Source organism: Lycorma delicatula, chromosome 9, assembly GCF_047948215.1.
Source record: "Lycorma delicatula isolate Av1 chromosome 9, ASM4794821v1, whole genome shotgun sequence".
NCBI lineage: Eukaryota > Metazoa > Arthropoda > Insecta > Hemiptera > Fulgoridae > Lycorma > Lycorma delicatula.
This window is the reverse complement of record NC_134463.1, coordinates 34,733,113-34,758,698: the sequence shown is the minus strand read 5'-3', so window position 1 is coordinate 34,758,698 and position 25,586 is coordinate 34,733,113. Positions and strand designations below refer to the sequence as shown.

Here is a 25,586-nt window from a genome sequence, read left to right as displayed (position 1 = left end):
TATGGTGTCAAGGTGCTTTTTTAATCATCAAAATAAAATCTAAAAAGAGTTCTTACGGTTCAAAAGATAACAATTAGTAGTTATTGTGATGAAATGAGGAAAAATATGAATCATGTAAGCAAATCTCTCACAGACTAAAATAGATTAGTGATAGTTATTTCCTTATTTAGTTATGAAATAAGCAATTGTCAACAAAAAGATTTCAAAAGAAGTTTTAATACTTGCACTTGTACACAAGAAGTAGAAGTCAATGGAACATGATTATTTGAATAAAAAGTCTATCTTATGAAGGGCCAAAGTTCATTTAGAATTTATCATGTTTGACAATGGCACCTGTTACTTAAAAAAAAAGTTTGCGAAAAAGATGAGATGTTGTAAAATTCTTGATGGTTATTCTTATCATGGTCATTTAATTCTTGTATGATTTCTGTCTAGCATGGGTGCAATTTAAAATCGTGTGACACATGTTAAACCTAAACTCTGAGATAACCTAAGGGCTGAGCTTGGCTTTATAACTTAACATCTAAAGCTCTGATTTACTGATTTTTGCATATGAATGGTGTTTTGAGATCCTACATCTCATCGTCTTTTGAAAGATTTGTCATCCATAACTGAATCAGAAGAACTGAGTTATAACTCAGTACACCTAGACTATTAAAAGTTAATCAAAATTGTGTTTATGTTATAATTGATTTATGAAAACTTTATGAAATAATTTATGAAATGATTTATGAAATTGTTCATTTTTTATGAAAACTTAACATGATAATTCATACTCTGCTGATCCATTTCGGTAACTGACATATGTGGCTGTAATATCTTTCATGCCTGCTTTCATTCCTATTATATAAGACAATTTGACCAATCTTATTAAAATTAAAGAAAGAAATGTGTCATTTCTTTTTAACCTGTATTTTTATGAGAAGTATCTATCTGTAATATATTTACATTACAAGGGGTGGTTGAGGTATAATGTATTGTCGCTCTTAACATACAAATGTAAAGAAATTTGGAATAAAAATATATTGTAATTGCTAAAAAAAAAATCATTTATTTTTCTATGTAGTCACTATTTACGCTACACATTTCTTACAACAGTGATACATTGTTGTGAAATGCAATGTTCATTTTGAATGAATTCATGTACCTCCTTTTGGCACTTCTCATCAATCACAGAAACTGGTCAACAGTTGTGAGGTTCATCCTCAATATTTGTTTTATACTAGCTTCTGAAGAACAAAATTTTACTGCAACCTTACTGACAGTACTTTAATTAGCAGTTTCATCACCATAAATGGCTGTTAGACAAACATAAATGCCGCTAGGATTCACTTTTTTTTGCTGTTATAAATTAAATCACTGCACATTGTTTTAGATGTGTTGATATAGTAGACATATTCAAATCCATAGCAATAGTAACTGACAGAAAATGAAGGAGCACAGGTCAAAGAGTTTCGGAATATTACTAGTAGAGGAAAAAAATGGCAGTACAGTTGCTTTGTGTGACTTTTTTCATGTTATGCTTCAGTGTGATTAGTTAAGCCCAGTTTGTCAGTTTAAGCTTAGTTTGTCAGATAATCGAGAAAGGTCAAACATCAGATATAAGGGGCCCTTTCTTATCTTCATCCCCAACTTTACAGCCAAATTACAGTTCATAACACTTTTTAACTAGTGGGATCAAACTTTGTCATTCTTTAAATGTCAAATCCCACACATGTAACAGAACTTACTCAGATCATTATGCAATTTCTAGGGTTATTTATTCACTAACATGACACACTTGACCCAGTAACTAAAAATCACAAAAGAGAATGAAATCACAGTATGTGCATACATAGCAAATAATTAAACAATATTAATATGTTAATTGTATGACTCAGAAGAGTGCTATGTGCTGAAAAATCAGAACCTATATAAATTAATCATTATGCACATACAGCTATTGCCACCTTAAAGTTATATTTGCCACACCCTTTGTTAGAAATCATTAAAAACTTGTCTTTTATATACATAAGTTGTACAAAAAAATTCAAAGAATTCTGAAAAAGCAAACTTCAAAAATTTATCAAACAAAAACTGTGAGTAACGGAAAAATTCTGATTGCATTTTTGAATTCAGCATAAAAAGTTATATTAGGAATGCAATATAACTTTCATTTGAAAAAAGAATTTAATTAAAAGCAGAAAAGAACCAAATAAATAAAAATATGTAGAGGATAAATTTACTTTATAAAGGAATTGATAAATTATAATATACTTATCATTTTATATGATTTAAGTACATAAATATAAAATGAATATATAATTCAAATAAATAAATGTATATATATAAAATAAACGTGTATAATATAATAATATTTATATTGTATGGGTATTATATATAATATACTCATACATAATAAATTTGTATAAATGAATAAATTTAATAAATATATTCCTGATCATACTTAAATATTTTTATATAAATATTTAAACACGTGCACACACACACACACGCAGACACAGACACTCACAAATATATTGTCTTAATATGTATTTTGTTATATATTGTCTTCATAACATTATGAAGACAATAGCTGTATGTGCATTATCATTCATTTACTGTAGGATATGTCAACATTGAGTCATACAATTAACATATCACGTTTCCTCTACTTTTTAATTACTATTACTTATGTAAAATAACAATTTTATTAGCTAAAAATTAAAAGATTTCCTGTAACAGAAAATTTTTTAATTTTATTTTAATTGGGTGGGGAGAATTTTTAAATGGTTCTGTAATATATTAAAAGCAGTAACAGAAGCTTAAATAAGGTCTTATCTCATAAGCAGAAGTATAGTATTAAGTTATATAAAAACAATTCTGTCGTCTGGCTATCTGATTATGATAGAGGTGGGTATTGTTATTTTTTTTTAGAATAATTAAATGAATGTGCTTTCTAGCAAAGATTGAATATGCATAAATATAAACATAGGGATAAATTACCATTTAATAAACTAAATGTTAGTTACACGTTATTTGTGGCACTAAACAATGACCTAACAGCTTATTTTTTTATCATAAAAACTCATTCTGGTATTTTGAGGAAATTTCTGAGATATGATTAAATTATACTACAGACAGGAATGGTTAAAGGCATAATAGATGTTTAATAATGATGAAAAACTTAGCATTTTATTAAAAAGCTACAAAAAAAACTAGATTTGATTTTGTTACAAAAGAAATCAATTTGTTCATTCTAAGATAATTTTTCTTTTATTAAAACACTGCGGGCAAGAGAAATACTAACGTTTAGAGATAACATAAATAAAAACTAAACAGATAAAACTGCAACAGATAGCAACACTTGTGTAAATTAATAGGCAATTTTCATTATTTTAATGTTTTTATATTTAAACTTTTATTATGCAGTAATGGAATTGTTTCAATCATGACTGATATGTCAATCATATCCTTCAGTCATGAAAGATATGGGATCTCACAAAATAAATAAATGAAAAATTAAGGTAAGATAAAAATAAATCTTAATGTACTAGGTTGTTTATTTAATAGAATTAAAATATAATTTAACAGTACAAAGGAATAATATGAATCTTAAAAAGTTTAATTTCAGTAAAATAAGGTACTCGCTATGTATTCCAAAGAGGAACAGTTTATTTATTTATTTTTTTTAATGTGGTGTATTTGCTGGTTAAGTGAGTTACTTTTAAGCAATTGTTATGGAACAGGAATATGACGTATCATATCATGATTATGTTGTTACAGACTCAAGTGGAAATTATTTCTCAAATAAAATTAGATGTTTATGATAATGAAGTTGCAACTAATTTTCATATTGGTACCTGCTGAAGTGATATAGCATATGTGTGAGACAATGAGAACAATTAGAATTTTTCAAAACTCTTAATGAAAATTTCAGTTGTGATTAGAATTTGAATGTTAGTATGAATGTGAACTATATATAATTGTGTTTCTACAATAGTTGTATATAGCTCTTGTTTATTTGTTTTTGTAAAATAAGTTGAAACATTAGCAAAAATATAATAAAGTGAAAAATGTTAAGATAAAATTAATTAAGCAACAGGAAAATAATTCAATATCCAGTGAAAATTTTATAAAACATTAAAGGAAAATGAAAGAAAAACTTATTTAAACAAATAAAATCAGTGCTTTATTCATTGAAAAAAAAAATTTTCCTGAACCTGAAGAAAGAGTAGTTATGATTGCATGAGTTTCTGCAATTTAAATATGCTGTAGTCAAAATAATGTTCTATTAAAAGTTTTAAAAGAAATAATATAAGAACTAATGTAAAATATTTCAATAACTTGATGGTAGGATAATACATATTGTACCTTAGTTTTTCGTGGAAGTACTTTGAAAAATTTTTTCTAGTATCAGAAGAAATAATTAGCAAAAAAAAAAAAACTTAGATATATGATAAATCATCGACATTTCATCACTATATCAATAAAGAAAACAGGACAACACTGATGGACAGAAGGAATTGAAAAAGATGGGGCTTATACCTTGAGTGATTGCAAGTGAAAACAGACAATTATGTGATTTTAAAGTAGAAACTATCTTCAAAAGTTGATATGAGGTATATTTGTTGCAAGAAATTAGTATGGTGGGACAGATACAAGGTAAAGGACAAAAATTATTGAAGGTCTGGCCAATATATTATATGGGGAAGAGTTGTCTGTGCTACAGCTGTGAATGTGTCTTTATCATATCTTCATTTATTTAAAAATGATGAATATCAAACTGGATGATGAATAACAAACACAACTTAATCCTAACAGGTCAGATTAAAATGCTGGTTTCAAATTAATTTGTAACTGAAAATAATGTGGGGAAAATAGAAAAAAGTTTTCATTCACTAACCAACTTTGAAGTAAAGTATATTTAGCTTTTGTATTTTGTTTTTATCTACAAATAAAATTTTAATACTCTTTTTATTGTTTATTTATTTTTAGCTTTTAAGTTTGATTGGTTACCTTACTATGCAAATAATTATTGTATTTAGAAGTTGCACAAAGAAGTGAAATATGAGTACAGAATTGCTATTAATGACTAGTTAAAAACTTTAATCTACATACCTGCACTTTATTAGAGAGATGGTTTTCTGCATGTGTAATACATACAAATTTCAAAATCTCATTTTGTTCTACATTATAAAGAGAAATGTGTAAGCTGCATTTTTGAAAACAAAAAAAAAACATTAATTATAAACATGTTGTGCCAATAAGCTAACGTTATAATTATTTGTTTTTTATGATATGGTTGTATCTTTTATTTAAATAAACTGATAATTGAGAATGCAATATGAAATAGCTTTCTAAACTAATATAGTAAGTCCATTATGACATTTCCGGTAACGTAAGGATTACAAAGCAGGGTAACACATCTAAACCGGTTCAGCCGTTTAGTTGCTACATGGACAAACAAACAAAACAAACATACATACATACAAACACTCTAAATACATTACACTCTTTGGGCAGTCGAGTAGAAGTTGAGAATTTTTACCCGATTTTTGGAAAAATATAATGTATACGAGATTGTATACATCGTTAAATATGTATTAAACTGTGCATATTAAATAAAACAGCTTTCAGAATAAAACTAATTTGGAATTACATGACTAAGAAGTCACGAAACGTGAATACGACCAATGTGTTATTTACTACCGAGTTCACCTGCGCAGTTGTCACGACGCGCGCTTCTTATGAGTTGAAGTACGTTGTGATGTACGCCAACGTATTTACGAATAAATTGTTTTTACTTGTTATGATAATATCAGTATTTCTTTAGTGTTTACAGCTGTTGAACTTTATGAATACATGGTTTAAAATAATTTTGGGTGAGTATTAATAGTAAATCGTAGATAGTCATAATTTTAATCGTTACAAATTTAGTAGTAATAGGGTACCGACATAACCTAACTGCATTTTGAATATTAGTTACAGATTTTTCGTTTGTGAACTGCTAATTTAATTTCGTATAATGCAGTAAACTATAATTTATTCAGTACTATATGTTACATTTTATTTTAAATTTGTACAGTTTGTAGTCACATACCGTCTGGGTAAGTACATTCTTATGTTAGCCGTTCTTGAAGGGACTATTCTGCAGCATGTGTTATGTAGCTGTAGTTTTATTAAAAGCAGCCGTACCTGTTGTAACTAACAGTGGAATACTGATAATTGTGCATGTACGTTGTTTTGAATTACTTTCGGATGTATTGTTAGAATTTTATGAGAGATAGGTACACATGTTTGGAATTACATTTGGTAAATAATGTAAACTTTACTCTACTGCAGTCAGAATGCATGATACATGTATAAAATGTATACATGTCATAATTGTATGTATGAGAGAAAAAACTTATTTGTACGTTTTTGTAATTTTTGCATTCACATTTTTCTAGTAATTAGGTAATTCCACTACATTAGTTTGTCACTTTGGTTATGTATAGGAGCAATTTCATTCAGGGGTAGGATACCAATTGGTTTTTTCATCAGTTAACATTTTGTTTGATATCTTAAGACAGGATTAGTTGATTCTTTTGAAATTTTGTATGATGTCTTCTGGATACAGTCATTGATGCCATTTAATTTTGGTTACTATTGGTCAAGGTAGTGGGAAGATACGGTTAAATCGGGTCTTGTAACCTTGCCATGAAAGCTATTCATTTTTAGAAAGAATAGGTGAATTGAAATGAATGAATGAATTTTAGAAAGAATATAATACAATGAAAGAATATCATTTTTAGATAAAAATAAAAATTGCTCATAATTATAGGAATTATAATATGAATTTGATTATTGTTTGATTCTGTATTATATTTTTATTGTTATCAAGCTATGCCTTATATTACATATACGCACAACTATATTTCATTCACATTATTAACATTTATTGTATCACTATTGTTTAATTTCACTGTGTTTTAACATTAACTAATTAATTTTTAAAAAGTTTTTTTTTCATACCATATTAAAAGCTCATTCTTTGCAGTTGTTAAAAGATTATTATTTGTAACTCTACGATAAAAAATAGATGAGATATTAAGTGTTAAACAAATGACTACATGTATTTGTTGAGTAGGCCATGTAAAGTACTTGGCCCCCATAAGACATTGAAACCTCCTTTTTTTGGGCCTTTTGTTAATTTTTTTAACCACCAGTTTTCTGTTTTAAAGTTTGTTAATGGTGAAAAGTAAATAAATATATATATTTTTTTTTAGTGATGTACAGTATTTATTTAAATAAGTGATCCTCATTGTATTACATGTCTAATTATCTCACTATCTCACTTCTCATGTAATTTAATGTTTATTTACATTTTCTTCTTAAATTGTGGTATGTATCAAATGATTCAATCAATATTACATTTTTATTGTGATTAATCTACGCATTATTTTTATTTACATAATGTGTGAATTATTTTTGTGCATAATATATTTCCTACATATTATTAAAGTTAATCTAATCATGGAATACCGTTTTATTTGAAATACTTTTATTAGTTAATTTTAAACTGACTATGCCCTTGCTAAGTTCTGGATATAACTTTTAACTTAATTTTAATCAAGTACGTCTTTCTTTTAATATGTAAAAAGAAGGACATTGGTGAACCTGTAATTTACATTTATTTGTACTATTCAGACAACAAACAGCAAAATTGTTTATTACTCTGATTTGTTATTTTAAACTACCAGCATTAAAAAAAAGCCAAAATCTTATATTTATTTTTTGCTGTTGTATAAAAGTGAGAGAATTTTTTGTCTGGGATAGTGCAAAATCTATCTAATGAATCTGAAATACTTCTTCAACGTCTAAAAGTGTATTTCTTCATTATCATTAGGCTATATATAAATTACATCTCCATACTACCTACCCACACTTATTTATCTCCTTCAATATCTTCATGGTAATTTGATTAATAAGCTATTGTATATATATATATATATATATATATATACAATAGCTTATTAATATATATATATATATATATATATATCTGTCTACTGTGGGAAAACTTAAATTTTTTAAGTACAGGTGTGAATCATCTCCAGATTTGATTTAGGTTGTAACTCCTGTTAACATGATTAATTAAGATGAGTAAAAATAAAATATGTTCAAATATTTTGGGATGTGATTAAAAGTGTTTTCAAGTGATCAAGACCCCCCTTTCTCCCAAGGCTATCTAGGCCCACTAAGTATTCTTAATTAAAAAAAATAAATATAAATGTTCAGCTGTTGTTAATATTATTTTAAAAAAAAGTCTTTAAATCTTATTTAAAAAAAAGTTCTTGTCTTAGGTTCGAAAAAAATACAAAACTGAACAGTTTCATGAAGTTTGGGTTCTTTTGCATCTCATGATGTTCTATATATCCTTGGATCCCCTTATGTAACTTTTAATTAAAAGTACATTAATGTAATATGGTTATTGTTGAACTATTATTCTCTTTTAAATCCATTATATTTTCAAATACAAGAAGAAACTTAATGATATTCTGAAGTTTCAGGCTCCCTTGAGCCTCATCTAAAGCCCTTTTTGGTATGCAAAAATTAAAATATTGCAACAATAATCTTTTTTCATAAGTATTTTACTTTCTGGGAAAAGTAAAAAATACAATTTTGTTGAAGAGTTTTGAGACCTCTGCAATCCAGCGCCCTAACCTCTTCAGTTAACAAACATTGAAATACTAGAATATTCAAAGTAGTCTTTTACAAAGCATGTAGTTTCTGTGAAAATTTGGTCTGTTAATATTGTATAAATTAAACAAAATAAAAATACAATGATTTTAAAGATTTTTGACTCCATGACATCTAGTTCTCTAGCCCCATACACCCTTCAGTTAACAAAAATTGAAATATTGTATGTTTAAACCTTTTTTCTCATAAATATATTATACCTTCAGAGTTAAGTAAAGTTTACAAATTCATGGTCCTGAAATTAAAAATCCAAGACCTGAATCTGTTTATAAGAGATTCAGATTCCTTCCCTCTCCTATTCTGACCTCTAACCCTTTATTTAAAAAAAATTGGTTTAATTGTTGAAACATTTTTTTTTTTACAAATATATCCACTATAATCTGTACTAATGTATTTTATGAAGTTTCACAATTTGTTATAGTTCTACTTGGAAATTCAAAAAATGCATTTGATGAACTTCCATAAACCTACTTATTTAATTTTTTATGTGATAATTATGAAAGTAAAGTTTATTTTAAAATTTGTTAGCCTACAAATTTTTATTAATGTATAAATAAATAATGAGTGTGTCACTAATTATTATTATTATTCTCTTTTATGACCACATAGGATCACTTTAATCAGTCCATTATCCAAGTCTCTTCATTGGTACTGTTTGGGCCTTGCGATCCTCTCAGTACTTTTTCATACGCTCCATTTTTGTGCCCCTTCTACTGTTGAAAATGTTTGTGTTGTGAATGTGAAGCGAGTGTTTTTGTTCTTGATTTTATCATTTAATTTTATCTTATCTATGGTGTCTTCTGGTGTAAGGTCAATTTCCTTCAGATCCTCTCTTATTTGTTTGATCCATCCGTATCCTGTCTTGGTGTTTTTCGAGTTAAGATTGTACTGTACTAGCTGTTTCAGAAGTCTTGAATCCTGCATCCTCATGATATGTCCAAAGAATCCTAGTCTCCTTGTACTCATAGTCACTGATGGGTTCTTATTGCACATGACTTTTTTGGGCACAATCCACCATTGCCTGTCTTTCTGATACTTTTTATTGATGCAGGTTCCTTCAATTCTTCTTTTGATTTTTTTGGAGTTTGTCTGTCTTTGATTGTTTGTCCAGGTGGAAGAGTGTGTTTCTGTTGCATAAGTGGCTTCTGGTTTTATAACTGTGTTGTAGCGTCTTATTTTTGCATTTATTGATAGGCATTTTTTACTGTAAGACTACCTGGTTAATTTTTTAGCTTTAGCTAGTTTGTTTCTTCTTTTAGATCCAGTTTTTTCATTTAGGTTGTTTGTTGTTGATTCAGGTTGCCTTTGTTTACTTCTTTTAATCGTGTTGGTTTTTGGGACATATTTTCTCTTTTCAAATGATATTTTGAGGCCAATTTTATTTGCAATGTTTTGAAGTTCTAGTATCTGTGATTTATCTTTGTTGATGTCATTTGCTAACAGTGCCAAGTTGTTGGTGAAACCAAGATAGTTAGTTTTGATTTTTCGGCCTATTTTTAATTTTGGGGGCATTTTTTGAGCTATTTCCTCATTACCATTATTTTGACTTGTGTATGTGAGGGTCAGTTTTATCATGTTTGTTAATTTAGTATGTAGTCCCTGGTGTCATGGAATTTTTAGTAGGGGGTTCTCTGTGGATGCAGTCATAAGCTTTCTTGAAATCTACAAATGTTATCATCCTATCTCTGTTTCTGTTTCTTTTCCTGTTGTAATCCATTATTAACTTGAGACTCATGGTCTGGTTTGGACAGCTCCTCCAGGGTCTGAAACCTTCCTGGTATTCTCCTAGTTCTTTCTTTGGTTGTGAACCAATGCTATTGAGAATGATTCTTGAAAGAATTTTGTATGTTGTATTTAGGAGTGAGATTCCCCTGTAATTGTTAGGGTCTGTTTTGTTCCCTTTTTTGTGTAGCAGATGGGTGAGGGCTGTCGTCCAGTGCTCTGGTAGTTCTTTGATCCAGATGTTGACAAGCAGTTGATGAAGAGAAATTTTTGGTAATTTTGCTGCATGTTTCCAGATCTCTACAAAAGTCTGATCTTCTCCCGCTGCTTTGTAATTCTTCATCTCACCCAGTGCTTGGTAGACTTTTTTTATTGTGGGAGGGTTGATATTTTCTGGTGGTGTTGTTATTAGGGTGTAGATGTTAGAGTTTAGGAGTTTTGTTGATTCTTTATAATTTAGGAGTTTGTTGAAATATTTAGCTAGGATTTCTGTGTTGTCTTTATTGTTATGGGTCAATTTACTGCTTTCATTCTTTATTAGTAGGGTTGGGGGTTTGTATTTTTGGAGCTGAATTTTGAAAGTTTTGTAATAGTCTCTCGACTGTGTTTTATTGAATTCTTCTTCTATTGATTTCAGTGTATCCTTATGGTGTCTTTTTATTCTTCTTAGGGTTCAGGTGGTTTATTTTCTTTGTTTTACTAGATTCTGGAAGAATGTTTCTATATTTTGGGATTGGTGAAATAGTCATGCTTGATGTCTTATCTCAACTGTTTTGTCACATTCACTGTTCCACCGTAGATGTCTTTTATGGGATTTTAGTGGGGCTAAATTTCTGCTGTTTGTTTAAGGTTGTTGACTAGATCTTCAAGTGATTGTTATTTTTTCAGTTGTTTTTTGGTAATTTTCATTCCTGATGAGTTGGGTAGGGTCCATTTTTCTTTTATTTTTAGAGGCTGCTTTCTTTGGGCAGTAAATTTAGTTTTAATTTTGACTACATAGTGATCTGAGCCTGTCTCTACTCCTTTTAGGACTATTACATTGTAGATCTCCTTGTAGTGGTGTTTGTTCATGAAGACATGGTCTATTTGGGGTTTTTCCAGTTTTGAAATATGTGGATTTTGAGATTAGCTTGTGATTTCTGCAGAGATCGATAAGTCTCTGTCCTTTTTTGTTTGTTTTCTTTTGTGGGGGCCATTTTCCGATGATGTTGTGGTATCTTCTTTATCTGCCTAGTTGAGCATTGAAGTCTCCAATTAATTGTTTAACCTGGTTTTTTGGGATTGCATTGCATCCTAGTCGATATTTCGTACTTCCTGCAGACCCATGATGAGAATTTTGTGTTGGTCTATTAGGTCAGTCATTATTTTTAATTTAACAGTCTGCATGGGTGAGTTTACATTGTGTGTGGAAATGTAGGTGATTTGCTTTGGTTTGATTTTAGACTTTGTATTTTTTTTGTTTGTGTTTGTTGTGCTGGGGGATTCCAATGCTTTCAGTTCTAACTGGCAGCCCACCGTATCTGAATGCTGTCTCCCCTGAACTCTGGTGTTGCTTGATGGAGTATTCCTTAATTCCTTAAAAGATCTTTAATGGTTTGACTGTCAAGGGGTCACCTGGGGTGGACCTAGGTCCCGAGTTACAAAATCTAGATGTGATCTAGTGAGGGGATACTGATACTGAGCTGTGATTTGATGATAAATGAAGCTATGAAGTTTGTTTAGATTCAGTCACCAAACAAATTTTTCCTATTTGTTCCGGATATACCCAGGCGCACCTCATGGAGGCTCAATCCGACTTTTTATTAAAGGTTTTATTTTGGAGAAAGGTTACAAAGTCTGATCCTAAACATAACACCCGGGTCACTAATTATACATAAGATCTTTAAAAATGGGTGTGCAAGTTTTTTACATCATATTCTTGGTGCAAAGGTTTTTTAAACATCATCGTATGTTTTTAATGTTCTGTAGCTTATATACTTTTTCTCATTTGTGTTTGAAATTTATATGATCATCTCACAGAATGATAACAAGAATTTCAATAGAGTGGTTTGCCTTTTACCAGAACCCACTATTATTTGAATACTATATTTTTGTATTTTATGTTTTTGAATGATAGATTTTATTAATTCACTAACGGTTTTAACACCCACCTTGGTTTTATTAATTATTAACTTTGTAGGGGTTCCGTTTATAAGCTTTGTATATAAGCTTCAAGTTCAACACATGTTTCTTAGTGTTTCACAAGAAAAATTTCCCGCCAGAGATTTAACCACGCAGTAATACCATTTTTCAGTTACTCGTCATCGTCAAATCTTTGTGATGCAAGCCACTGTTTAAGGTGAAGAAAGAGAAAATAATTACTGGGATCTAAGTCAGGGCTATGGAGTGGTTGGTTGATTGAAGATTTTCATTGAAATTTTACCAATCGCCTCATTGTCTGATTCGCCGTGTGTGACCGGGCTTTGCCATCCAAAAACAAAATTCCGCGTTTGTTTGTTTTTTTATTGCTCTTTAAGATTTATTAGGGTTTAGCAATAGGTATCTGCATTCACAATAGTTCTATATTCACTAAATTTGACAAGCAAGATACTCGTTTTATCTCAAAAAATAGTAGCCGTAAGCTTTTTTACCATCTCGTTTGAATGTTCTGAATGTTCAAATGAAATCCGTTGAATGTTAAGAGTGCCACTTTTATGACAAAGTTCTTCCCGCCCTTTACCTTTCCTTTATCTTTAAGTTTATGACTTCACTTACGTCTTGCGTGATAATTTTCTTAAAGAACTTATTTTTTAAATATTACCCTAAATATTACATTAGGCAGCAGCGCTCGATCTATGGGCAGGCAACCCGGACATTTGTCCCAATTAATAGAAAATTTCAAGTATCGATTTTTTCGTTCGCTAAAAATTTATAGTGCGTAGCTTATTTATATTGCTTATGTCTAAAAGCTAAAAATATTCACACTATTAACGAAAACTTAACGCAGAATTTGTAAAGGACGTTGCTTGAACTTGTTTGAACATGCATATACTTCTCTGAACGGAACAGCATTAGCACGCGAGCAGAGCGCTGCTTAAACTTGTGTTTGAACATGCATAGTCTTTCTTATTACCTCTAATTATAAAAGAGCGGTTTCATTACACAATAGCATTATTCTTGCTATTACGTCGGTAGTGATAACATATAAAGTATGTACCTTCATTTAAAAAAAAATATATATATATTCTTAAGTGGCGGCAAATTTTCTTTCTGTCCGGGGCGACGTAACCGCTAGAGCGGGCGCTGCAGGCAGCAACAAAAATGGAAAAAATTAAACGAAAAACGTTTACGTTCAAAATAATTTTTATTCAGATGGTTACGGATACACAAGTAAAAAAATATTTCGTATTAGATATTTTTTAATTTAATTAAGTACTGTAAAAATTTGTGATGCTAATTTAATATTAATAAAATAAATAAATAAATAATGTTCATTTAACAATAATGAATCGAAATATTTAATTTTAGAATGAATTACTGCAGGTGAATATTAACATTGCTATTGTATTAAATTATTAAAAAATTAATTCAAACACGCACAATTATTATAGATATAAATTACAGTAAAACTAATAATGAGAATTATTCAAAAATAATAATATCATACAAGAAATTAATTTTTCTACAAAATTGTTTTTAAGGGGGCGGACTATTTAACAGAAAGGAAAATATTTCTAATGAGGTTTTTGAATTTGCAAGGTCTTTACAATTTCATTTATATCAATTTATAAATATGATTTATATCATATTTCAATGTGTTCGTTTAAAATTAAGATTAAAAGTCAAGTTATTTATTTATGAGAAAATGTTTATCCCAATTTTCGTTTTACTTGTATGTAAAAATATTAAAAAAATATGAAAATGTGAACAAATGTTATTCCATTTTCAAGGCTTATTAGGAGTATATTCATCACTTAAGCTTTATTTAACTATTTTGATCGAAAAGTAACTTTATGAACTTTGAGTATTACTGAAATTAAGCAAATATTATATTAATTTTATATATAATATGAGTAAATTTATTCCCAAAACTCAAAGCTATATCCAATACAAAGTTAATTTTATGAGAGTGCTATCTTTTTACTTAACCAACGTTAAGTAATAACGGTTGCCCTTGAATTATGTATATATTCAGTTTGAACCAAATTTGAAACGGCAATCCACTGATTAAATTTATCACATAAACGATAGTGTGTTGTTTTATACATCTTCCTGTCGAATTTATTGTATATGTATTGTCCTATCATGTATTATAATATCGTTTATTTTTATCTTCGCTAATTTCATTAAACTTTAAGGATATTTTTATAAGGAATTTAATATTAAAAGAAAACACCGTTTTAAATGAAAACCTGTGAAATTTTGAAATTTATTGCCAAACTAATAATTGTGAATTTACATGTGACGTATGTTAATTTTTTTTGTATTTTTTAATCGGCGAAGCCTGTCATTCCGTGTCCAAAAGTCATTTTTTAACGATCCATAATTTCAAGCCAGATAAATCTATAAAAAAAAAAAATAAATAAAAATAAATAAATTAAAAATAGATGTAGTTTTAAAGTTGTATACAAATGTCGTAAGAAATAACTATCCTATGGTTTTTATTAGATATTTTACATTTAAATTTATTATAAATAAATATTGAGAAGATTATTAAAAATGTAGAAATATTTTGAATCAAATAGTGTGTATTTTATAAAGTCGAAAGTTCGTCTGTTTATTTTTCCCACCACGCGACAACCAACCGATCGTTTCCGTTTGCTTTCGAGTATGCTGAATACATTAGTGTTATATCAGGGAATGTTTTAAGCCATAGATTGAGGCCCTATAACCTTTCAGGGTGAAGTTGTGAATGAAAGATATTCATCAAAGAAAAAAAGGATTAATCCTTTTACTTCATTATTATATTTCTGTCACCATGGTATCAGAAATAAGTTATGACTTTTTCGTCGTCATAAATTTATGTAACCCGGAGGTCCCGGGTTCGAATCCCGGTCAGGCATGGCATTTTCACAGACACTACAGATCATTCATCTCATCCTCTGAAGCAATACATAACGGTGGTCCAGGAGGTTAAAAAGAAAGAAAAAAAGTTACTACTATTCTAACCCACCGGGTTGGTGTAGTGGTGAACTCGACATTTCAAATCATCTGATTTCAAAGTCGAGAGCTATAAGGTTAAATCCTAGTAAAGGCAGTACCTTTACACGAATTTGAATCCGTATTGTCCGCGATACGGATCCGGTTGACGTAAAACTGTAAAAGACTACACTTAATTTACATTCATAATATCATCCTCTGAAGTAATACCTTACGGTGGTTCTGGAGGTTAAACAGAAAAAGAAAACGTTACTAATATTCTGTGTTTTGTAATTAAGTTTCTTTTTCAAGTTTTTATAAAGCCTGATTACTTATTGGTTATTTATCAGTATTATTCTTTCAACTATGAGGGTAACGAACACGGTGTGGACTAGGAGGTGAAGCCCTCTGGTTAGACGGGAATGGCGAACGAAGTGGAGGTACCCGGTGGTCAAGGAGACTGAGTCCCCAGACTAGAAGGAAATGAAATATGCTCTGCGGCCTTAGGGTGGCCTCGTTATTCCAGGGGGCTTCTGGATCGGCTCAGGGGTTCATCTGGGTCGACTTGGGCCTCGGAGATCTTTTTCTTAACTTACAATACTTGAATGTATATGTTAATTATTTTAATCTCTTCTTTCTAAAAACATGAATATTTTTAGCCATCGAAAGCTGTAAACGAATAGATAAATTAAATAGATTTGAATATTTAATAATTTTTTATAAATATATATTTTATATTACATTTGTAATACTATCTATCTCTAACCGTATGGTTATATTTTTATTAAATATTTTAATTTTGTTAAAATATAAGAGAAATTTAATTTAATTATAAATTAATATTTATTGTCATTAATTTTATTTATCTAATTAAACGAAAAACGTACCAGAGTGAGCCGACAACGGCGATGTTAATGCAGTTCCTTTCCTTGCCCATTGTTAAGTTTTGAGTTTGTTGTTGCTACTTCAATCGTAACCTAAAGATTACAACACATCAAACGTTATTAAAAAAATTTAAAAAACAAAGTTATCGTTTTGTTAGTTTTAGAAAAAAAATCTAGTATATAATTTTTTTGTAATAAATAAACTATCATGAATATAATTAAAAATTTGCTTTAGATAAGAACGTAATTTATATCATAAAGTTTACTTTTACAAAAATAAATATGCCGATCTCTATTGCTGAGTAGATAAGTGTTTCGGCCTATGTGTGGGAGTCCCTGGTTCGAATCCCGGTCAACCATGTAAGGTAGTCGAAATATCTAATAAATCGTTTGATAATTTATTAAAAATACTAAAGGAATAGTAAACTGTAAAGGGTGTAAGCATATATAATTCTGCGGTCTACTTTAATAAAAGCAATGCTTTTTTTGTAGAATAAATATTAGTATTTTTCTTTTTTTAGTAAATTGACAGTTTCATGAATATAAACTCACGAAAATATCAGAAATTTTAATTTACAAAATATCGGTAAATAACTTAAATTTATAGATTTAAAATAAATTCATATAGCTTATTTTTTATCTTTATTATTTTTTTTTTCAAGTAACTAAAGTAAACGGTTGGGTACTTAAAATATAGTTTAGTCATCATATTAGAGGATTGAAAAATAAATAATTTGACTGCGCATTTAAAAAATTTTGCTGATGTTTGATTAAAAATTTACTAAAAAAAAAAAAAATTAACTTTAAAAATTTTCAGATAATATAGTTTATACTTCTAAATTTGTGTAAAATATTTTTATTTAAAAGTTATTATTATTAAATCAAAACCTACTTAAATAAATTTCACAAAAAATAATTTTAATTAAATAAAATAATCTTTAACAAATTTTAATAAATTCAATTAATAATGTAAGATAGAAATTTTAACTTATTTAATTAATACCAAATTGTATAAATTAAAAAAAAATACAGTTTAGCAGCTATTAAAAAAATAATATTATTTATTAATAATTTAGTTATAATTGAAGTGTTTCTTATTACTTACCAAAAAATTTCAATATAATTATTTTATTAAAAAATGAGTTTATATATAAAATATTCATGTCGTATCATGTTAAACTGACAAATCAGAGCAGTTGTTTATAATCATGTGACCCTATAGTGTGATGTGTTGCAAAGTTTCAAGTATATGTTGTATCGCTGATAAATATTAAAAACACGTGTATACTAGTACATATTATATTTTTATTTTTAATTAATATTTGTAATTACGTATTAATTTTTTTTTTTGAATGATGAAACTGAAATGATGGTCTACAATAGATAAAAATGTTTATAATAAATAAGAATAATTAATTTTGTTTTTTTTTTATTTCCATTGTTTGCAAATTAATTTTATTATTAAAATATGGTAAGCATATTTCTATAAATAATAATACGTAGTAATAAAGAAGTATCTACCACATATTTATGTACTTTTACGGCTAATATAAATCCATTCATCTAACCAGAAGGAAAATTGCTAATAAATTGGTCAAAAAGTGGCCTCACCCAGATATTTTTTATTTTTCGTAATTTTGAGTTCCAGTGAAATAAAGTTTTTTATTTATAATATTTTTTATTGTGTCCGCTCGTCTATGTTTATGTGGGTTAATATCTTAATTATTTAATCTACAAATATAAAAATTAAAGGTAACTTTCATGTTGAAGAGTAGATTAAAAATTTTACTACAAGCAAAATAGACCATTTAATTTGTTAGTTTAAGAATGTAGTGTAATTTTTGAACTAAATTTACCGTTGCTCAGAATCAGGGTATATTTTTCATGAAGAGGGATTGTTGTAAAAGAAAGTACTTGTAATGAAAAATATAAAATTTTAATAAGATTTCAATTGTAGAAACTACAATGTTTAACTAAATTCTTATAATTGTTTAAATCTTAATGCTTATTAAATACTTTTTTCCTTATCACTTAAAAAAATTACGGAGATATTTGACATAAATTTAAATAAACAGAAACTTTAAAGAAAAAAGAATTTGGAATTAGTTTTGCTTGGAACCGTCATACAAAATGGGAACAAAGTTAATCATAGCAATTATTTACGTTTAGAGTGTTTAAATAAACTCGCTAAAAACTATTAGTCTACCTATATAAGAAATTATTGGTAAAAAAAAAAACCTTTCATTTAATAGCTGATTTTCGAGTACAGTAAATAGATTTAAATAAATAAATATCTAAAATTAAAATGTTAATTTATTGCAAAGTTTTTTCCTACATTGAACTATGGTAATTCCATCTGAAATTCTTATTCTGTGAAAAGACAAATTTAGAAGATGTACTTAAAACATTAATTACATTTGAACTTAAATTATTTTTTAATTTATCAGTAGTTTGTAAATTACTTCAAATCGTGTAAATTTTACAGCAAACAGCAGTTTACTACAACATTTTAAGTATATGTTTAAATTCCTAATGATCGCTACAGGATTTATCCGTTAAAGAAAAATTTCCCTTAAGTATTTCCATTTAGCAATAAACTTAGTTCACAATTTTCCATTCTTAAGTACTTAAGTATGAATCTTTTATTCACAAAAGATTAAATCTAAATGCTAAACAATTTCAAAAAGATCAACTAACTTTATAACTTTACCGGAGCGTATTCTTCTCTACTGCTCTCAAAAAATGTTGACGACCGACAGATTTTATCTAAAGCAGCTTTGATCGTACGGTTGGAAAATATATGTATATAATGTCTGTGTACAAGTGTCAATTCATATTTTTCCATCTATTGCGTTCCGTAGTATACGAGGTGTGACTAATAAATAACGAGACTAATGCTGTAAAATATTTTATTTTAAATTTATACATATTTAGTTATTATCCCCTTCAATATACACCTCTCCTCTATCCTTACAACACTCCGTGCGAATTTTCCATTGTTCAAACGTGCTGGAAATTTTCTTCTGCGAGCTCTTTCCTACACGTGCCGCTTTTTCTTTCACAGCTTCAACGGTCTGAAATCTTGTTCCTTTAATGCAGATTTGACCTTGGGGAACACATAAAGTCACATGCTGCCAGATCAGGCGAATAAGGCGGATGGTCTAACACTGGAATGTTATACTTGGCTAGAAGCGCCTTGACAGACAATACAGTGTGAGCCGGTGCTTGTCCTGATGAAGAAACCATGACTTGTTCCACAATTCGGGTGGTTTTTTTCTTATTTTTTCACGGAGTTTAGGAAACACCTCAAGGTAGTAATGTGAATTAATAGTTAATTCACATTATTTGTCAAGGTACACAATCCTATGAATATCGAAAAAAAAAGTCATCATCGCTTTGAATTTTGATTTGTCATACCTTCCAATGCATGATTGATGTTTAGTTTCATCAGAAGTGAAAAACCAAGATTCATCGCATGTTACCACTCTCTCCAAGAAATTGGGTTCATTTTTAATGGCATTCAAAGTATTAGAACAAACATTTTCACGAGCTTCTTTTTGTTCGATTGTGAAAATTTTAGATACCATTTTCGCGCGCACTTTTTGAATGTTAAAATTGTTATGTAAAATTTTCCTTACGCATTCTTTGTCAATTTCTACAGTTTCAGCAATCACACGAATAGTTAACCGACGGTCGGATTGCATCAGGTTAGCAACTTTTTTCAATATTTTTATCCGTTTTTGACGTGGAAGGGCGACCCGGGCGAACATCATCTTCAACATCTTCTCGGTCTTCTTGGAAACGCTTAAACCACTCAAAAACCCGCGCACGTGATAAAAAATTATTGCCATATACATTTTTCAATAAAAGATAAGTTTCAGTAGCGGTCTTTCTAAGTTTTATGTAAAATTTCTGGACAATTCTTTGCTCTAATAAAACACTTATCTTTTCGGCAAAACAAAAGAAACAGATATTATACAAATGAAGGGCACGGCCAGAATAATATGTCTACAGAAACTGAAGAAACTGAACAATCAAAAGAGAAGGTTTCACGTTTCACGGCTATCGGTCGTACGAATTTGGCGCGTGTGCAGTTCTTCTGTAACAGCATTAGTATCGTTATTTAATAGCTACACCTCGTATATGAAATAATTATAAAACTGGACTTTAATATAACTTTGAAATACGCTAAGAAACGCTTATAAATGATTCAATAAAAAAAAAATAATAGATGTACAAATAAATATAGATATGTAATATCTGAAAATCCGGTGCGAGTACGAAGAACAGATTGGTAATCAATTAAGTTACTTATGATTATTATTTTTAAAATAAAACTTGTTTGCTTAATAATACACAAACCGGCTGCGAATATTTCTTACTGGTTGTGAGGGTATTAGTTACTTGCAAGCTATTGAAGTAACTCATCAGGTTTTATATGTAGCAATTTTGATTGTCAATCCCTCACTTTCTCGAGGTACGATGTATTTGTTTTTATAAAAAAAAAAGACAGTTGAATTAGCAGATACTGATACAATTGACATATAATATAAAGGTTTAATAATCTAGGGAAATGATTTCGGTTATTCAACGAGGGGCAACAAATGTATTGGATGAAAATAATCTAGACGCCGATTCGTCATCACCGGTATATTTTGAACCAGATAGGTATTCTTCTAATCGATTACTTTCCTCTAGAAGACTATAATCTATCAGGGAAAGTAACCTGAAAGGTTTGATAGATACGGTGAACTATGCAGAACCATCGGGGTGATCTGCTCAGTAAACTGGAGAGTCTGTTTTGTGATAATTTTTGTCGCCCTGTTGTTTAAAACACGGAAAAATAGTTGAAAAGAGAGAGAGAGACGATCATCCTTGGATTATATTTTTACTTCCTTGTACGAAGTAAAGGAAGTATTGTAATCGCGAAAAATTTCTGTTTTCAGATTTAAACGGAAATATCCGTTTTGACTATTCCTGAATCCATTTTGACTAGTTTCGGCGTGACGTCTGTACGTACGTACGTCTGTCATAACTAAAAATGATTTGCTGTAGAATGTTGAAATTTTGCATTTAGGTCTGTTGTAACATCTAGTTATGCACCTCCTCTTTAGATTGAAATCGACTGGACCAAAAGTGTCCAAAAAATCCAAAAAATTGGATTAGTGCAACGAATAAACTCTCATTGAAAATTTTTCAAATATATAAGTGGTACTTATTTGCATTGGTTCCAGAATTATAACCGAATAAAATTTTAATTAATGAAATATTTTGATCTTATGAGGGGAAGGTACTACATTCGCATTCGAATTCAGTATCAATCGGATTCGCATCCGATTTTATATACATATTTTTTTTAATTTAAATATATTGATTTATTTATTAACCTCTGATTGTAAAAAGAAATTACAAGAAATAATAATTCAATAACAATTAAAAAAAAAAGATGAAATATCAGAAGTTACTAGTGAATAAGTTTATGTACTTCTTATCTTAATTCAAAATTTTTTACAGAGTTTAATTATTATTAATAAATCGGTATATTTAAACTAAAAAAAAAAGTTAAAAAAGATATGTATATGAAGTCGGATTCGAACCGATGTATGCGTGGTTACGGATCCGACACGTTTTCACTTACACTACATAAAATGCTTTTACGGACACTGCAAAAAATGTGATGCAATGTGGTGTACACTACAATGAAATTGCGTAACTTTCCACTTTATTAAAGAATTGGAGGATCGTATCTCATTTTCAAATGACAAGTATAAATGAAGTGCTGCTAAAAATGTGTATATGGAATTTAATAGGCGTACAAGGAAGTCATGTGGTGTACACATCATATTTTTTTTGTAATTGGCAATAGAACTAAGCAAATTTTTAATACTAATAACGTTCGTAAATGTGTGTGTGCGCGCACGCGCACGCGCGTGCGTCTATTTAAATGTAGACAGTTTTAGTTACGTTATACATTGGACTCTATCGTTCGAGTAACGGATTACATGATAAAGTCATGTGACGAGATTACTTCGTTCTGAATGGTTACTTTATTATTTTTACTTGTACGAAGTAAAAGAAGTATTGTAACCGCGAAAAAATATTTATTTTCAGATTTTAACGGAAATATCCATTTTGACCTTCCCTGAATCTATTTTGACTAGTTTTGGCATGATGTCTGTATGTATGTACGTAAGTACCTCGCATAACTTAAAAACGAGTAGCTGTAGGATGTTGAAATTTTGGATATGAAACTGTTGTAACATCTAGTTGTGCACCTCCCCTTTTGATTTTAATCGACTGGTCCAAAAGTGTCCAAAAAGGCCCAAAATCCAAAACAGATTTTGGACTTTTTCTTAACTGCAGTAATAAGCATCCATTGAGAAATTTTCAACGATATATCGTATGTGGTATTTATTTTCATTGATTTCAGAGTTATAGCCAAATAAATTATTCATTAATGAAATATTTGTATCTTACAAGGGGAAGACACATCGGTTCGAATCAGCCATCTCTTTTTTTTAATTTAAATATATTGATACATTAATAATTAACATGATTTTTAAAAAAAATTACAATAAATAATAATTCAATATAACAATAAAAAAAATATATGAAAAAATATAAGAAGTTATTAATGAAGTAATTTAATAGACGTACAAGGGAGTCATGTGGTGTCCACATCAGATTTTTTAACAAAATATTCAGAAAATAGTTCCTTATACAAAAGGTCAAAAGTATTTAATCCAAATCGTATAATTCTTTTTTGATAAATACCATAATGTCAAAACTAATATTTCTATATATATTTTATTTATTAAAAATATTAATCAAATCGTAATTTGTTTTAAATATTCGTTATTAAAGAAATCGAAATTAAGCAAATAACTTTATGAAATAATAAGTCTAAATTTAATATAATTAACTTTGAACAATATTATTAATAATTTTTTACAGAAGTGCGTTTATTTATTTGCTATAAGAAATAAAAATATTTTTTTTATTAAATAATTTATTGAATTAATTATAATTTTAAATCTTCATTTGTTATTGCGTACATTTTTTTTATTAATTAAAGCTATTTAAAAAAAATTTTTAATTCAACCTGTAATTATAGATTAATTAGCCTCACCAATTCTTTATAATAATATTATATAATATTATGAAATTCAAGATAATTAAAAACAATAGATTCATTATGCTTATCTAAAATTCACTAATTTACTTTTTCTCCCCAAAACGTCATTCATATATTTTTTTATAACGCCGGGATTTTTTTCTTCTCTTCTTGGATTACACTGTGTTACGACTAGACTGCAATCTTAATTTTACGGATAAAATTGTTTTCATTTTTTCTAATCACGAGTCAGCTACTCCTGACGAGACAGTGAAGTTAATTGAACCGCAAACCCCTAACAATTCTGTGATAAATTAATAATGAATCATTAAAAAAAATTATATTGTTTTTAAAATAACTTAAATTACATCCTTTTATAAGTATAATGAAGAAACAATTATATATGAGTAAAAGTGAAAATTATTTGTTAATATAAAATTTAAAAAAAAAATTTAGAATGTACATTAAAGTCAACATTTTTTGGTAAAGCAAACGATTTATAAACCTGATATATATATATATATATATATATATATATATATATTGTGTGTATATGCATACACACAAGTGCATTTATCATTTATATATATATATATATATATATATATATATATATATATATATATTTATTTATTAATATATATATATTTACGATTAAAATTATATCTATATCATTAGGTTACGATCGAACTTGCTATTACCAACTCAAAAATCAACGATGGGCAAGGAAAGGAATTGCATCAATGTCGCCGTTGTCTGCTCACTCTAGTTCTTATCAAGATTTGTACGCTTACATAATTATAATATCAGCGTGTAATATTATTGGCTTCAAAATAAACGAGATTTTGTAAAGTATAATAAAAATTTAATTCAAATTTGGTAGTACCATGTTATGATATAACAATTGTGTAATCTTACACCAAATTTTTAGATTTTTATTTTAGGATATTGTTCAAAAACAATTAAAATTTACGAATATTTTTATTATACTAAATGCTTTTAATAGTTTATTCAATGTTTTATGTTGTTACAAGCTTCAAATTAAACTTGTACAGTTGGATTTTTTAAGTAACTATATCTTAGTCAAACAGTATTATTAATTTTTAGAAAAGGTTGTGAATGCAGTTACCGATTTTGTAATCGCGCTGGTATCTTTTGAACACAAAGTTGAACAGATAAAACATTTAGTTTTGTATTTATACAACTTTTATTTTTTCAAAAACTTCTATAATTTTTATAAGTTTACAGTATTCATTATTTTTATTATTATAAAAATAAAATCGGTAGTCAAAAGGATTGCAAAAATTAAAAAAAAAAAATTGATTAAAAAATCCCTTTCGGCACGCCGGAAGACGGATGTAGATGTCACCGGTGCTAAGTAGTGGGGGATAAAAAAGATTTTCTCCTTAAAGTTAAGAAAAACTGTACATTTACTCAATACGACAATGGTTGCATGTGAAAAAGATTTCACATGTTTAGCATACGACAAGCCCCATCTTAAAATTCCAGCAACATTTTGGTCATCCTTTGCCGTAAGGGTTGGTTATATCAAAAATTGTTTCAGAAAAATATTTTAGGTAATGTTTAGAGGACTAACGATCAGTTTAAACCGATTCGATACAGTACCTGTTAAAGGAGGTATGAAATTTTTGTCTTCGAAACCCTATTTTTTCCATTCCCTGGGCCAATGGTTGGTGATATCAAAAAACTTTATTTACATAAGTTTTAGGCCCTTATCCAAAGAATAGTAAATTCTATAAATGAATTCGGTATTTTACTTAAGAAAGTTATAGCGTTATTTTATTTTTTCGAAAAAGCCCAGCATTAATATAAAATTTCCATTCACATGTTCGATTTTGCCCATTAACAAAGTTGAGCGAGATTTTGGGTCGTTATATTTTATGTATCAATTTGAAAGTGATTGGCGCAAAATTACGGCAGTTATCTTGTCCACAAGAAAGTGATATATATATATATATATATATATATATATATATATATATATATATATATACATATAAACT

The 25,586-nt window shown here is 28.5% G+C and overlaps 2 long non-coding RNA genes across 5 annotated transcripts in view; one reads left to right on the top strand and one right to left on the bottom strand.

The window, feature by feature from the left end:
• Window positions 1-5,840: 5,840 nt before the first annotated feature.
• The window catches only part of LOC142329661 (uncharacterized), a 145,038-nt gene continuing 125,292 nt past the window's right edge, over window positions 5,841-25,586 (top strand). Inside the window, exon 1 of one of the 4 annotated variants that reach the window (XR_012757549.1) lies at window positions 5,841-5,864. This is a non-coding gene — a long non-coding RNA (uncharacterized LOC142329661). Of the gene's footprint in view, window positions 5,865-6,074; window positions 6,090-24,306; window positions 24,331-25,586 lie in introns of those variants that run through there. The other 3 variants (XR_012757550.1, XR_012757556.1, XR_012757560.1) reach the window with 3 other exon arrangements.
• Window positions 14,824-17,832, bottom strand: LOC142329830 (uncharacterized). Its single transcript, XR_012757597.1, has 2 exons — window positions 16,452-17,832; window positions 14,824-14,988 (listed from the first exon to the last, which is right to left on the bottom strand). It is a non-coding gene; the product is annotated as an uncharacterized LOC142329830 (long non-coding RNA).